Below are 16,895 nucleotides of genomic sequence, written 5' to 3'. Positions count from 1 at the left end.
GCTGCATCTGGCAGGTCACCGATGCCCTTTTCACAAGGAGACACCAATTCATCTCCTTCCCCATGACCCTAGAGAGGCAGGAGCAGCGTGCAGTCGGATTTGCGAGGATCGCCGACTTCCCCATGGTGCAGGGCGCCATTGACTGCACGCATGTGGCTTTGCGGGCACCTATCGACAATGCCGAGGATTACCGCAACCGGAAGGGCTACCATTCCCTCAATGTACAGCTAGTGTGTGACCACAGGCAGCGCATCCTAGCTGTCAATGCCCGCTTTCCAGGCAGCAGCCACGATGCATTTATCCTGCGCCAGACTACTGTGGCTGACATGTTCCAGGCACAGCCTCCCCCAAGAGGATGGCTTATCGGGGACAAAGGCTATCCTTTGTGTACATGGCTCATGACCCCGCTCCGCGCGCCCAGGACCCCTGCTGAGGAGGCATACAACGAAAGCCATCAAGCCACAAGGAACATCACAGAGCAAACAATTGGCGTCCTCAAGCAACGGTTCCGCTGCCTGGATCGCTCCGGCAGATCTCTGCAGTATTCGCCGGATAGAGTCTCCCAGTTCGTCGTCGTTTGCTACATGCTGCACAACCTGGCTATCCGCAGGACTCAGGCACTGCCACCTCATGTTGGACCACCACCTCAGGAGGACGAGCAGGAGGACCATGAGGAGGAGGAGGAGGAGGAGGAGGAGTACCAGCCCAGGAGGGAGCCACAAGGTCCAAGGGCCGTCCGTCGGCGGCTTATTGAACGACACTTCTAGGCCCCCTGTCAGGGAATGGCTTGTGGCAATGAAGGCACATGAATGCAGCCGCTCCGCAAGCCCTCAGCCGGTTAACGCAACAACCACTTGAAACATCACACATGGACAAGCTGAATAAAGAAAAAGCTTTATTGAACAAACTCAGGGCCCTTCCCACATGAAACCCAAAAACAGACAACACCCCCAAAAAACAGTCAAAAACATATCTCACTCCCACAACCTGGGGAGGAATAACAAAACTTGTCCATCCAAATGGCCTTCATCCTCAGCCTTACCAAAAGAACCCCCCCCATAGACAACACAACCACCCCCATATAAAAAAACATTTGCCAACACACTCTACTTTGTGTGCCGAGAGGGCGAGTCCTTGTCCAGGCTTTTCCGGCCCCTGGCCGACCTGCTGCTCCGCCTCAACCTGGGCCCTGTGGGTGCTGCAAGGTGATATACCTATCAATTCATCCAATGAAAAGCGACGAGTTAAGAAAGTAACTATAGGTTTTTATTGGCTAAATAACAGAGCCCACCCTCGTGGGTGATCGGATCCAACAAGGAGGAATACCAGCCAGTCGACCACCTTTATACCTGGGCAGGTAGGTGGAGCCATGGGCGGAGTCAGCAGTGGTCAGCCCAGGTATAACAGCGCGACAAGAGGCGACCTCGTATAGTGATACAACAGTGTGAACAGTGATAACTATAGTGTAACGATAGTGAACGACAAAAGTGGTTTACCACACAAGGCTGGGGGAAGGCTCCTGAGGGGCACATTGCGTGACGGCAGATGCCCTTGGGGGTCGGCCTAGACGAGCTCTGGCCCTCGAGGGGCCGGCTGCTGACTGCTGCAGCTGTGGCTGGGCAGCATCAGTCCCTCCAGCAGCTCGTCGCAGCTTCGCTGGGGGAGTGGCAGTGGCGGCTGCAGCAATGGGGGCAAGGTGGCTGATGCCAGGCGCTCGCTGCTCGCCTGAGACACTGGCACTCGGCCGGGCTGGCACTGCAGCAAGCGCAGCAATCTGGTGAAGGCCAGACCACTGTGCTGCTGCAGCGCAGCGGGTGCCCTGGCGATGCCTGCCTGACACAGCGAGTGTGGCAGCAGTGAGTGCCCGTACTGCCCTGGTCTGTGCCCGCATCAGACCAGCCAGAGAATGCACGGCGCCACTGATCAACTGTCCACTCGCTGCCTGTGCTGCCCTGAATTCGTCCCGACTCGCGTCCTGTGCTGCCCTGAATTCGACCCGACTCGCGTCCTGTGCTGCCCTCAATTCGGCCCGACTCGCGTCCTGTGATGCCCCGAATTCGGCCCGACTCGCGTCCTGTGATGCCCCGAATTGTTCGAGACCCCTGGCCTGTGCTGCCGCGAGTTGTTCGAAACCCCTGGCCTGTGAGGCCCCGAAATCGGACACACTATGAGCCAGGGACTCAATGGCCTCAGGCAACCGTGCCACAACCCCCATGAACTCGGTGTGCCGACGATCCGAGTCCGCGGACATTTGATCAAGGAGGCGCACCTCCTGGGCGAGGACCGTCTCCGGACTGGAGGCCGGACTCTCCCTCTGGGGAGAAGGCAGCTGAGCTGCCCGACCCTTCCCGCGTGGCTGCACGCCACTGGGCCCAGCAACTACACTCCCCTGCAACACTTCCCCCCTCTGGGGAGAAGGCAGCCGTGCTGCCCGACCCTTCCCGCATGGCTGGACGCCACTGGGCACAGGAGCTACACCCCCCTGCAACACTTCCCCCTGGCTCTCCTCCAGGGAAGACGTGTCCCCTCCATTGCCATCCCCTGGCGCGGATGAGGGTTCCCCCGATGGGCCGCCTTCCTCTTGCTCCTCCTCGTCCTCCTCTTCTGAGGGACTGACACTCGCAGCTTCAGGGACCTCCTCCTCACCAGCTGAAAGCAGGAAGGCACAAGAGTAGCTTTAGAGTGAGGACAGGGCGTCAGCGAGGGAGGCATGAGTGGTGGCATTCTGCGCATTGGTCGGACAGTGGCAAAGGATGTAGATCTGAAGCGCAAGGGGAACGAGAGAGGTCCAAAAGGTCATGTCCTTACCATTGGGGCCCAGCACAGGGTCGGCATCTCCAATTGCAACGGGGCCAATCACCCGGGCACCCATGAGTCGACCCACGCGCTCCTCCAGGTCACTGAGCTGCTGGAACTGGGGACGGCCTCCCCTGGTGACAGTCCGGCTCTTCAGATTCTGGGCCAGCTTGGCCTGCAAGAGAAAGGACGGCCTCTAAGTACAGTGTGGTGCCCTGTGGTTGTGTGCACTGCCTCCCATGGTCGAATAGCTTGGCCAGTGTGGTGCCCTGTTGTTGTGTGCACTGCCTCCCATGGTCGAATAGCTTGGCCAGTGTGTAAAGTGCAGAAAGTGCAATTGATGTTCATGCCAGTGCCATAGCTGCTGGATGAGGGCTGGCCATTAGGCCTTTGAGGTCCCTTTGCCCATAATGTGAGGTGCACATGCAAGGATGAGGAGGACACTGGAAAGGGTACTCACCCTGACAATCCGAGTGAGGTCGTTAAACTTTTTCCGGCATTGGACAACAGTCCGGGGGACATCGCAGGTGGCTGTGACCCTCTGGGCGATATCCCTCCAGGCTCTCCTGTACACCCTGTTGGGAGGCTTCTTGCCACTGTCCGGGAACAAGATATGGCTTCTCTTCTCCAAAGCCCTAACCAGCACCTTTAAATCATGGCCAGAGAAGCGCTGCGCTCGCTCACGGGCCCTCTGCATCCTTCCTGGCGCTATTTCTCTCCAGCAGCAGTGTTTAGGCCTAGCTGGAGGGCTGCAGTATCCAGGGCGTGGCAGCAGACCAAGTCGACCCTTCCCCCTTTAAGAGCTGGCCGGCGCCAGGGTGTCTGCTGTCAATCAAAACATGACCGCACCTGCGCTGCGCCCGGCCTTGGCGGTATCAGTCTGCACCGCCGGCTTAGCGCCTAAGGATAGCCGTGCATCGCCAGTTTTAGCGCTCGAGCAAACTCCTTGGCCAAAGCTACTGAATTTCGGCGAACTGCCCTCCACTTTCCGGCGGGCGCAAACTTTAGCAGCCGCCCGACTTTACCGCCCCAAAAGTGGCTATACTGAATTTCTAGGCCTGAGTGTCTCCGCTTCCACCACTTCTGCCGGCAGCGAATTCCAGGTCATCACCACTCACTGCATAAAAAAGTTTTTCCTCACGTTCCCCCTGTATCTCTTGGCCAAAACCTTAAATCTGTCTCCCCTAGTCCTTGAACCATCAATTAGTGGGAACAGCCTTTCCCCGTCTAGCCTATCCAAACCTGTCATAATCTTGTACACCTCTATCAAATCACCACTCAACCTTCTTTGCTCTAATGAAAACAAATCCAGCTTCTCCAGCCTGTCCTTGTAGCTAAGATCCCCCATCCCCGGAATCATTCTGGTAAATCTCCTCTGCACCCTCTTAAGGGCCTTCACATCCTTCCTAAAGTGTGGTGACCAGAACTGGTGCAATACTCCAGTTGTGGCCTAACCAGTGCTTTATAAAGGTTCAGCATAACTTCTCTACTTTTGTACTCAATACCTCTATTTATGAAGCCCAAGATCCCATATGCTTTGCTAACCACTCTCTCAATATGTCCTGTCACCTTCAGGGACCTTTGCACATTAACTCCCGGGTCCCTCTGTCACTGCACACTCTTTAAAACTGTGCCATTAAGTGTATACTGCCTCTCCCTGTTCCTTCTGCCAAAATGCATCACCTCACACTTCTCTGTATTAAATTCCATCTGCCACTTGTCTGCCCGTTCTGCTAGCCTTTCTATGTCATGCTGCAGTCGATTGGTATCATCCTCACTGTTTGCCACACCCCCAAGTTTGGTGTCATTGGCAAATTTAGAAATTCTACTCTGTATTCCAGTATCCAGGTCACTTATATATATCAAAAAAAGCAATGGCCCCAGCACTGACCCTTGGGGAACACCACTGTCTACCATCCTCCAGATTGAAAAACAGCCATTTACCACAACTCGCTGTTTTCTGTCCTTAAGCCAATTCCTTATCCAAGTTGCCACTGACCCACCTATTCCATGAGCCTCAATTTTGTTAACCAGCCTTCTATGTGGTACTTTGTCAAACGCCTTCCTAAAATCCATGTAGACAACATCCATTGCATTTCTTTCATCAATCCTCCCTGTTACTTCATCAAAAATTTAAATTAGATTAGTCAAACACGATCTGCCTTTTACAAATCCGTGTTGGCTCTCCTTAATTAGCTTAATCCTCTCCAATTGCCCATTAATTTTTTCCTTGATTACTGTTTCTAAAACTTTACCCACCACTGATGTTAAACTGACCGGCCTGTAGTTACTAGGATTGTCCTTACACCCTTTCTTGAACAAGGGTGTCACATTTGCCACTTTCCAATCATTAGGCACCTCCCCCGCATCTAGGGAAGATTGGAAAATTATGGCAAGCCCTTCTGCTATCTCCTCCCCCAATTCCCTTAGCAACCTGGGATACAAGCCATCTTGATCAGGTGACTTATCCACTCTAAGCATACCCAGCCTTCCTGTCTATCAATTTTCACCCCTTCCATTGCTTCTATCTTTTCCAATTCTACCGATATTTTGTCAGCATCCACCTCCTTAGTAAACACCGATATAAAGTACTCATTGAATATTCTAGCCTTGCTCAGCACCTCTAAGCATATATCACCTTCTTTGTCCCTAATAAGCCCCACATCGCCTCTTAGTACCCGTTTATTGTTTCCATGTCGGTAGAAGATTTTTGGGTTGCCTATTATGTTAACCGCCATTCTACTCTCATATTCTCTTTGCCAATCTTATTTTCATCTTCACTTCCCCTCTCAACTTATTGTATTTGGTCTGGTTCTCCCTTGAAGAATTCACCTGACATGCATCATACACCCTCTTTTTTGTTTCATCATCTTCTCTATCTCCCTCGTCATCCAAGGAACCCTAGCTTTAGTTCCCTTACCCTTCCCTCTTGTTGGAGTGTACCTAGCCTGTACTTGGAACATCTCCTCCTTAAAGATCACCTATTGCTCCATTACAATTTTTCCTGTCAGACTTTGGTTCCATTTTACCCTGGCTAGATCCTTTCATATCCCATTGAAGTCAGCCCTATTCTAGTTTAGAAGTTCCACTCTAGATTGTTCCTTGCTCCTCTCCATTGCTAATCTAAATCTTATGATACAATGATCACTTGTACCCAAGTGTTCTCCCACAGACATTTGGTCAACCTGGCCCACCTCATTCCCCAGCACCAGATCCAGCAATGCCTCCTTCCTAGTTGGGCCAAGAACATACTGGTCAAGCAAATTTTCCTGAATACATTTCAGAAATTTCTCCCCCTCCTTTCCCTTTACCCTAGCATTATCCCAATCGATATTTGGGTAATTAAAGTCCCCCAATATCACCACTCTATAGCTCTTGCATATCGCTGCGATTTCCCTGCAGATTTGCTCCTCTACCTCCCTCTCACAATTTGGAGGCCTATAGAATACCTCCAATAGCATAATCATTCCCTTTTTGCTACTCAACTCTAACCAAATTGATTCTGTCCTTGTTCCCTCAAGAACATCCTCCCTTTCCAACACTACAATGTCTTACTTAATCAGCACTGCCACTCCACCTCCCTTTTTTCCTTCCCTATCTTTTCTGAACACCTTGTACCCTTGAATATTAAGTGCCCAGTCCTCACCGCTTTCAAGCCACGTTTCCGTGATTGCCACATCATATTGCCACATGGCTAATTGTGCTTGTAGCTCACCAACCTTATTCACCAGACTTTGTGCGTTTACGTACATGCATTCTAAACCCATTTTTGAATTTTTCGTAGTCTTTCTTAGTCTGCTCCTATCTAACATGGTACTAATTCCGCCTCTAGTACTACTTTCTTCTCTAGTACTATCCAACAAACTCAGTCTTTTATGCACCTTATTCCTTTTTTCTACTCCTATATGCTGGTGCCCATCCCCCTGCCAAGCTAATTTAAACCCTCCCCAACAGCACTAGCAAACCTTCCTGTGAGAATATTGGTCCCGGCTCCGTTGAGATGTAACCCATCCGGCTTGTAGAGGTCCCACCTTCCCCAGAAATGGTCCCAATGCCTCAGGAATCTAAAGCCCTCCCTCCTGTACCATCTCTCCAGCCACACATTCATCTGTTGTATCCTCCTATTCCTGTACTCACCAGCATGTGGCACTGGGAGTAATCCGGAGATTACTACCTTTGAGGTCCTGCTTTTTAATCTCTTTCCTAGTTCCCTATAGTCTGCCTGCAGGATATCACCCCTCTTTCTGCCTATGTCATTAGTACCGATATGGACAATGACCTCTGGCTGTTCACCCTCCCCCCTCAGAGTGTCCTGCAGCCACACAGTGACATCCTTGACCCTGGCACCAGGGAGGCAACATACCATCCTGGAGTCACGCCTGCATCCACAGAAATGCCTATCTGTTCCCTTAACTAATGAATCTGCTATCACCATTGCTCTTCCACTCTTCTTCCTTCCCCCTTGTGCAATTGAGGCACCCGTGGTGCTGTGGCCTTGGTTTTGGCTGCACTCCCCAGAGGAACCATCACCCCCACCAGTTTCCAGAACTGTGAACTGGTTAGCGAGTGAGATGCACTCTGGGGATTCCTGCCCTACCTGTCTGGTCCTCCTCTGTCTGGTGGTCACCCATTCTCTCTCTGCCTGCACATTCTGAGGCTGCGGGGTGACCACTTCTAGAAACTTTCCAAGTATTTCTCAGCCTCGCGGATGCACTGTAGTGACTCCAGCTGCCGCTCAAACTCAGTTGCTGCAGTTGGCGACACTTCCTGCACACGTGGTTGTCCAGGCTGCAAGAAGCATCCAGGATTTCCCACATGGCACAGGACGTGCAAATCACAGGACTGAGATGCCCTGCCATGCCTCTATTTACCAGACTATGGGGGTAATTTAGCAGAAATAAACTTAAAACTTAACAAGAAACACTCAACAGCTACCCAACAATCAGCACTTCCCTCTATTAGATAGGCTATGAACAACTGAGCAGAAATATACTCAAAACAGAACAAAAAAAACTTACCACAAATACTCACCTCTCAGCTCCCCTGTGCCAGCGACACCTTTGTGATTTTTTTTTCACTTGGTTTGTTGCTCAGCTGCTCCGCTCTGCTCCCGCTCTTTTTGGTATTTAAATCCTGAAGTGGAATGATATTTCCTGCCCCAAAAGGGTAATCTGTCTATCAGAGGCAGCTCCAATGCCCAGAGCTTGCTCACATTATTTAAATAGGCTGAGCCCAGAAATTTCAGAGACATTGGCATTCATCATGTCAGGCAACAACAAATCCCACCCCAACACACATCTGGCAGGGATTGCATCTGCAGCCCTGAGCCTTGCAGATATAAACTAGTCAATAATTATTGTTAACATTTCTACGGTAAAGTTATGGAATTTAAACACGGTAGTCATTTCTGGTGTGTATTGAAATGTAGTCCCCACAATTGCCTTTACATAACCTTAAAAAAAACCTGTTAAAATTAATAATAAAAAAATCTCCCAGTTGTTATCCATTATGAAGATATTTAAACATTCAAAGCCAAGGTCAATCTCAGTAATGCGTGATTTGTTTGTGTTGCTGACTGATTTTTACTCTCCATTACAGCTCTGTGATTGGCAAGAGCCCTGGGCAAAGACTTGAGTTTAGTGCCACAATTACATAAAGTGCACATTACTGAAACTGGCTGCCAATGAATACATTTGATTAATTTTACAACAAATGACACTAGGAAGAACATTTTTGAAAAGGGAAAGCTTTTTACCTCATAGTTGTACATCAGAAAAAAGTAATAAAGCAACTGTGTGACACTACAGTTTGAAGATACAAGAAACAAACACTGTCATTTCCAATAATATTCATGAGATATTTACACTTTCCATAGTGGTTTACCATGGAGGTGCATCTGACTCCTAAGGCCCAGTCATGGTGTTAATCAACCAATCTCTGTTAGTCCTCTTCCTCATTTACCCAGCAGGGATTGGATACATACCCTTCAGAAAAATTGATTAAAAATTCACAAAACTACCCTGAATAGCACAATGCCTCAATGATATCCAATCCCTGGCCAAGTCTCGGATACTTAAAAGCAAAGAGCTCACAGTGTCGGCATGCTTTTTTTGTATTTGTGTTTGGAAGATCTGGGACCTGAAATTCCACAGGTGATGTCATGATATTGCATCGTAACTTTGGTGGAATCCCAGAGAAATGACATAAAAAAACAAAAAAAAAGAAATTACCATTTTCAGACATTTATTTTGTTTTCCCAGGAGTTCCACCAATCTACCACTGAAATTATGGCAGCAGAGCAGGAACATGGGAATAGGAGTAAACATAGAAACATAGAAGATAGGAGCAGGAGTAGGCCATTCGGCCCCTCGAGCCTGCTCCGCCATTCAATGCGATCATGGCTGATCATCCAAATTCAGTACCCGGTCCCTGCTTTCTCCCCATACCCCTTGATCCCTTTAGCCTTAAGAAATATATCCAACTCCTTCTTGAATATATTTAATGAATTGGTCTCCACTGCCTTCTGTGGTAGAGAATTCCACAGGTTCACCACTCTCTGGGTGAAGAAATTCCTCCTCATTTCTGTCCTAAATGGCCTACCCCTTATCCTTAGACTGTGACCCCTGGTTCTGGACTTCCCAACCATCGGGAACATCCTTCCAGCAACTAGTCTGTTTAGTCCTGTTAGAATTTTATAAGTTTCGATGAGATCCCCTCTCATTCTTCTAAACTCCAGCGAGTACAAGCCCAATCGATCCAATCTCTCCTCATATGTCATTCCTGCCATCCCAGGTATCAGCCTGGTAAATCTTCGCTGAACTCCTTTCATGGCAAGAACATCCTTCCTCAGATAAGGCGACCAAAACTGCACACAATACTCAAGATGTGGTCTCACCAAGGCCCTGTACAACTGCAGCAAGACATCCTTGTTCCTGTACTCAAACCCTCTCGCTACGAAGGCCAACATACCATTTGCCTTCTTAACCGCCTGCTGCACCTGCATGCTTACCTTCAGCGACTGGTGCACAAGGACACCCAGGTCTCGTTGCACTTCCCCTTCTCCCAATCTATTGCCATTCAGATAATAATCTGCCTTCCTGTTTTTGCTACCAAAGTGGATAACCTCACATTTATCCACGTTATATTGCATCTGCCATGCTTCTGCCCAATCATTCAACCTGTCCAAATCATACTAGAGTTTCTCGGCATCCTCCTCACAGCACACACGCCCACCCAGCTTTGTGTCGTCTGCAAACTTGGAGATATTACATCTAGTTCCCTCGTCTAGATCATTAATATATATTGTGAATAGCTGGGGTCCTAGGACCGATCCCTGCGGTACCCCACTAGTCACTGCCTGCCACTCGGAAAAAGACCCGTTTATTCCAACTCTCTGCTTTCTGTCTGCCAACCAGTTCTCTATCCAAGTCAATACCTTGACCCCAGTCCCATGTGCCTTAACTTTACATGCTAATCTCTTATGCGGGACCTTATCGAAAGCCTTCTGAAAGTCCAAATACATCACATCCACTGGTTCTCCCTTACCTATTTTACCAGTTACATCCTCAAAAAATTCCAGTAGATTAGTCAAGCACGATTTACCTTTTGTAAATCCATGTTGACTTTGTCCGATCCTGTCACTGTTTTCCAAGTGCTCTGCTATTACATCTTTTATAATTGACTCTAGCATTTTCCCACTACCAATGTCAGGCTTACCGGTCTATAATTCCCCGTTTTCTCTCTACCACCTTTTTTGAATAGTGGGGTAACAATAGCTATCCTCCAATCCTTGGGAACTGTTCCAGAGTCTATCGAATTTTGGAAGATGACCAGCAATGCATCTACTATTTCTAGGGCCACTTCCTTAAGTACCCTAGGATGTAGATTATCAGGCCCTGGGGATTTATCGGCTTTCAATCCCATTAATTTCCCGAACACCATTTCCCTACAAATACTGATTTCATTCAGTTCCTCATTCAGTTCCTCCCTCTCATTAGACATCTCTGGGAGGTTATTTGTGTCCTCCCTTATATCCCTTGATTCCCTTAATATTCAAAAATCTATCGATCTCTGTCTTGAATATACTCAACGACTGAGCCTCCACAGCCCTCTAGGGTAGAGAATTCCAAAGATTCACCACCGTCTGAGTGAAGAAATTTCTCCTCTTCTCAGTCTTAAATGGCCGACCCCTTAACCTGAGACTGTGACCCCTGGTTCTAGACTCCCCAGCCAAGGGAAACATCCTCCCTGCATCTACCCTATCAAGCCCTGTAAGAATTTTGTGTGTTTCAATGAGCTCACCTCTCATTCTGCTAAACTCTAGAGAATATAGGTCGAGTCTCCTCAATCTCTCCTTCGTTGCACTCCCTCTATGGCAAGTATATCCTTCCTTAGGTAAGAAAACCAAAACTGTACACAATACTCCAGGTGTGGTCTCACCTATATAAATGTAGTAAGACATCTCTTATACTCAAACCCTCTTGTAATAAAGGCCAACATACCATTTGCTTTCCTAATTGCTTGCTGTACCTGCATGTTAACTTTCAGTGATTCATGTACAAGGACACCCAGGTCCCTCTGAACACCAACATTTCCCAATCTCTCACCATTTAAAAAATACTCTGCTTTTCTATTTTTCCTACCAAAGTGGATAACTTCACATTTCTCCACATTATATTCCATTTGCCATGTTATTGCCCATTCACTTAGCCTGTCTATATCCCTTTGAAGCCTCCTTGCATCCTCCTCACAACTTACATTCCCACCTAGCTTTGTATCATCAGCAAACTTGGGTATATTACATTTGGTCCCCTCATCCAAATCATTGATGTAGATTGTGAATAGCTGAGGCCCAAGCACTGAACCTTATGGTACCCCACTAGTTACAGCCTGCCAACCCGAAGATGATCTGTTTATTCCTACTCTCAGTTATCTATCCGTTAACCAATCTTCAATCCATGCTGGTATATTACCCCCAATCCCATGAGCCCTAATTTTGTTTAATAACCTCTTATATGGCACCTTATCGAATGCCTTCTGAAAATCCAAATACACTCCCTTATCTATTTTGCTAGTTACAACCTCAAAAAACTCTAACAGATTCGTCAAACATGATTTCCCTTTCATAAATCAGTGTTGACTCTATTCAATCCTATTATTATTTACCACATCCTTAATAATAGATTCTAGCATTTTCCCTACTACTGATGTCAGGCTAACTGGTTTGCAGTTCCCCGTTTTCTCTCTCCCTCCTTTCTTAAATAGTGGGGTTACATTTGGTACCTTCCAATCCGCGGGAACCGTTCCAAAATCTATGGAATTTTGGAAGATGACAACCAATGCATCCACTATCTCTATAGCCACGTCTTTCAAAACCCTAGGATGTAGGCCATCAGGTCCAGGGGATTTATCGGCTTTTCTCCATTAATTTCTCCAGTACCTTTTTATGACTAATACTAATTTCTTTCAGTTCCTCATTCTCGCTAGAGCCTTGGTTCTCCACTATTCCCGTTTTTTGCGTCTTCTTCCGGGAAGACAGACACAAAGGGCTGGATTTTGCCAGCCCTGGGGAGGCGGGTTTGGAGGCGGGACTGCTGGGAAAATGGCAGAATTTGGGGGCGGGTGCCCAACCTGCCCCCAATCCGCCTCCATGCCATCTTGCCAGGAGGTGGGTAGCCGACCCGCGCCGGGTCCCGTCTCCTCGAGGCGGGAAGGGGATTAATGCCAAGGCAGTTAACAGGCAGTTTTTTGGCTAATCCCTATTTTGAGCCCTGGAGTGTGGGCTTCCCGACAGCTCCAAACCTCGCCAGGGTCAGCGAGGCGGGCCGTCGGTCTGCGGGGGTCGGAGGAGCCGAGATGTCCGATCTGCAGGTGAGTAATGGGTGCATGTGTGCAGGGGTAAGTGTGTGAGGTGTGTGTAAAGTGTTTTAATAAGTTTTACTCGCCTTTACTTCTTCCTGCAGGCTTCCTCCCTTCAGGTCTTGGGAGTCCCTCAGCTCACCGGCACAGAAAGCAGAATGGCCGCTAAACTGTCAAAAGCTGCAGCCTTCTGCTTTCTGGTCAGGAAGGCTTTCTAATTGAGTCTTGAGTAAAGACTCAACTTAGAAGACAGATTGTTAGTGTTTGACAGCTTCACAGAGCTGTCAAACAATGACATTTCATCTGTCAAAAGCTCTTGACAGATGAAACGTCACTCGCTGACGTCACTTGTAACTGGCTTTCCCTTAATTGGCCTGCTAAGCCCGCTGGGCAGGCTTAACAAGGTCAATCAAGGGAAAATAGCGTGGGTTGGCCACAAGTCAATGGAGGCGGGACTAAAACCCAATAAGTGGGAGTCCCACCTCCAAAAGCTCCCCATTGACAAAATCCAGCCCAAGGTATTTGTTTAATTTGTTTAATTTCTCTGCCATTTCTTTATTCCCCATTATAATTTCTCCTGTCTCAGCCTGTAAGGGACCCACATTTACTTTCGCTAATCTTTTCCTTTTTACATACCTATAGAACTTTTAACATAGCTATATATTTATATAGCACTTTTAACACATCAAACATTCAAAGAGGCTCCACAGATGCATAAACAGATGTCAAACAATAAGAGAAGAATGAGGTGACCTGACAAAGCTTGATTGCAGAAGTTGGTATTTTGGAGGATTATGCCACACTATTCCTATTAAGATGCTTGCTTACATTTTTCTGGTCAGCCTTTCTGACTGGCTCTGGGCTTGAAATGGGCAAGTTTTCCTTTGTTTCCTCCTGACCTAGCTAGCTGACTGAGTGCCCCTGTGCTCTTTTCTCTCTGTGTATTTACAGGAAGTGAAAAGGCTTCCACCCTATTCAGTGATTCGTCAGTAGGCCTGTCAATAAAACCATAAACCTCTCCTTCCCCCCTTGGGGTGTGGGCATCAAGAATCTATCTCCTGCTATTCTCAAAATAAATAGATGGCTTAATAGTCTGGGATGAGACAATTGGCTTTCATTATCTCCGTCTGTGAGCTATGACATTCCACAAACTGGTTCATCTGGCATTAATGCACATCTTCAATGCCTGCAGCATTGTTTTGTTTTTGTTAAACCTATGCAAATTTGCTTTCTTTAAAAACACAACATTTGAACATAATTTATTACCAAATCGTTAATGTGAATAAAAAAGTTAAATGTGATAAGGATTCACTCATTTATTAATTTGTTAAGAAACCAGAAGGCTAGCCAAGTGAATTAATTAATTTGCTTAAAAAACCCAAACCCTTTTGCCTGTTATTTTTTTTCTCACTAACTGAATTTTTTAATGTTGAAAACTTAAGCACTGAAGGAGGTCATTTGGTACATTATATCTGTTCTAGCACTCCAGCTGGAGCTGTCTACTCGAATACAATTTTCTTTCCCTTTCCCATATCTCTTGATTTTCAAACATTTTTCAAATACAATTCCCTTTTAAAGTATGTTATAGTCTCTGCCTCAATAGCTATTTGTGGCAAAGCAATCCATCTCTACTAATCCTCCATATACTCTATGAAAACTTTTCATGATTTTGAAAGGCTCTATTAGATTCCTCTGAAAATTAAATGTTCTGGGGGAATAAAAATATTTTTGTGCACATCTTCATAACTATAACCTTTCAGTCATGTTATGATTCTGGTGAATCTTCACTGCATCTTTTCCATGGTTCCAATAATAATTGTAGAGAACCGACACAATATTCCAACTGTGGCTTAACCAATGTCTTGTACAAATACAACATCACTTCCTCGCTTTTATATTTAATGGCATTATACTGTATATAAAACACAGGCCTAGAAATTGGATATGGCCCGAAAATGGCCGGTGTCATGGCCCAGCACTATTAAGCTGCGCCGGGTCAAACTGGTCTAGGTAGCATGCAAAATTTGTGCTCCGTTCTCATTAACATGATTATAGTGCTGATCTCGGCGCTAAAACTACTGCTCATTGGCTTACCGCTCAACAGGTGGGCCAATATCGGGTGCAGTCTAATTCTCAGTCATGTTTGGCCTAGGCTTTGTCCAGTACTTAAAGTGGAGGTGCATTGATGCAACAGCACCTCATTGTCTTCTACTTGGAACTCCACCTGGAAGCAGAATCAAGTACAAAGAGATGGCTGAGCCTCAGCACAGGGAGAGAGCAAGGTGCTTCTCAGACGCAGCTCTGGAGGCACTGGTGGTGGCCGTGGAGAGGAGGCGGGCTGTCCTCTTCCTGCAGGCCGGCAGGAAGCCATCGGCCCATACGTCCAGAAGGCTGTGGCGGGAGATGTCTGATTATGTGACGGCCACAAGTGTGGTCCCCAGGTCATCCAATGCTGCCAGAAGTTTAATGACATCACACTGCAGGTCAAGGTGAGTGAAGGCTTCAGCAAATGCCATATCCAATCATCTGCACCTCAAGCCTCACACACTGCTCAATGCACCACACCCCCAGCACTCACCTACCAACAATCTCTGTCTATCACCACTCATACCTTACAATCATAGCTTCATTTCACTTTCACAACCATACCACTGCTGCGACACTCACACCCACATCTCACACCTTGCACACACTGACAGCTATTCCACGATGGCAGCCACATCACCCATATACATTGTACCACACTCACTCACACACTTTCCTTTCTCTTGCCAGTCCAAGGTCGCCAGGAGCAGTAGCAGGCAGGCAGGGGCAAGCTGCCATACAGGCCAACTGGAGGACTCAGTGCTTGACATCATTGGAGGGGAAGTCACCGAGGCCGTGGCAACGGGCAAGGTTGAAGCCCTTGCGGACGATAATGGTACGCTCATTCCTAATCCTTCTTCTCACATCCCATTACCCCTCATCCCACAATCTCTTCTCACTTACAAGCTGCTGATGACGTATGCATGGTTATCTTGCTTTCCCCCCGCCCTCCCCTCACAATAAGCCGACTCGTGCCTTTCCGCTTTCAGATAACCAAGAACAAGCAGCAGCCCAGCCTGTCCCCGAGGCAATGGAGGAGAGCGAGGGGGGAGAAGAAGAAGACACTGCTTCACTGTGTCTGTCACTCGCAGACACCAGCTCAGAAAAGGGCTCTGCGCGGAATATAGAGGGTAGTGTAGATGCGGGTGAGGCCCGAGTGGGCTGCAGCAGAGCCAGGGGGAAAGTGTAGCTCGGGGGCCAGCTCCCCAGAGGGCGAGTTCACGTGCGAGTTCTGCTGCACACGACTCAGATGAAGACCACAAAGGGGTGACCTTCAGAAGAAGGGTGATGAGCGTGCATACCGAATTGCTAGGTGCAATGGCAAGCCTGCCAGAGAGCCTCTTGGCAATGTCAAGGAGCATGGAGGAGTCGGCCTTCAACATTGGTCCAGGCTTTGCGCAGAGCTTGGAGCCCATGATTTCGGAAATGATGGAAAACTCCTGGAGAGACTGTGTCGACCCAGACATGATGCTGCGTGTGATGGCTGATGTTGCGGCTGCCATTGCAGCAGAGGCCCAACGTCTCAGTGCTGCAGCGGAAGCGCAGACTGTTGTCCTGCAGTCTCAGCTTGCTGCCACACAGGCTCAGACTGCTGCCATCGTGGCTGGGTTTACCAACGTCGAACAGGGCTTGCAGGGTGTTGCAGCAGCCCAGCAATCTGTCCTGCACCAGGTTGCTAGGAATGCTGAGGCGCCGCCCCGGGGGATGGCAGTGGGTCAGTGAAGCAGGACCCCGCTGTCCTCTCTCAGGATGACAGCAATCCTGCTCCCTCCATTGCAACTCTGCCATTGCCCTTGCCGCTGCATGTCAGCCAGCCAGCCCAGACTGCTACCTCCCATGCTGAGGTGGTGCAGTCTGCAGCCGGACCTTCTGGGTCTAGTGCTGTCCTGGAAGGCCATCTGAAGTCTCCCCCACAGAAACTCAGCAGCCTTCCACCAGCCATGCTTCAGCCACTGGGGGAGCACTTCGTAGGAGCACTAGATCAGAAAAGGGCACCCAAATGACAGACACCAAGGGATTGCACATGGGTGATTAGTTGATATGGTATGTGTAAATTGATTCTTAATAAATTTAATAATTTTGTTTGGAATCTTTGTTTTGAAGTGGCTCTCATTTCAGCTTTGTGCATAGGAGCACGCTGTGATATTCCGTGACAG

Source organism: Somniosus microcephalus, chromosome 2 (genome assembly GCF_052327205.1).
Source record: "Somniosus microcephalus isolate GS21.2 chromosome 2, FLI_Smic_1.0, whole genome shotgun sequence".
Lineage (NCBI taxonomy): Eukaryota > Metazoa > Chordata > Chondrichthyes > Squaliformes > Somniosidae > Somniosus > Somniosus microcephalus.
The sequence above is the reverse complement of the archived record's forward strand: the minus strand, read 5'-3'. Positions refer to the sequence as shown.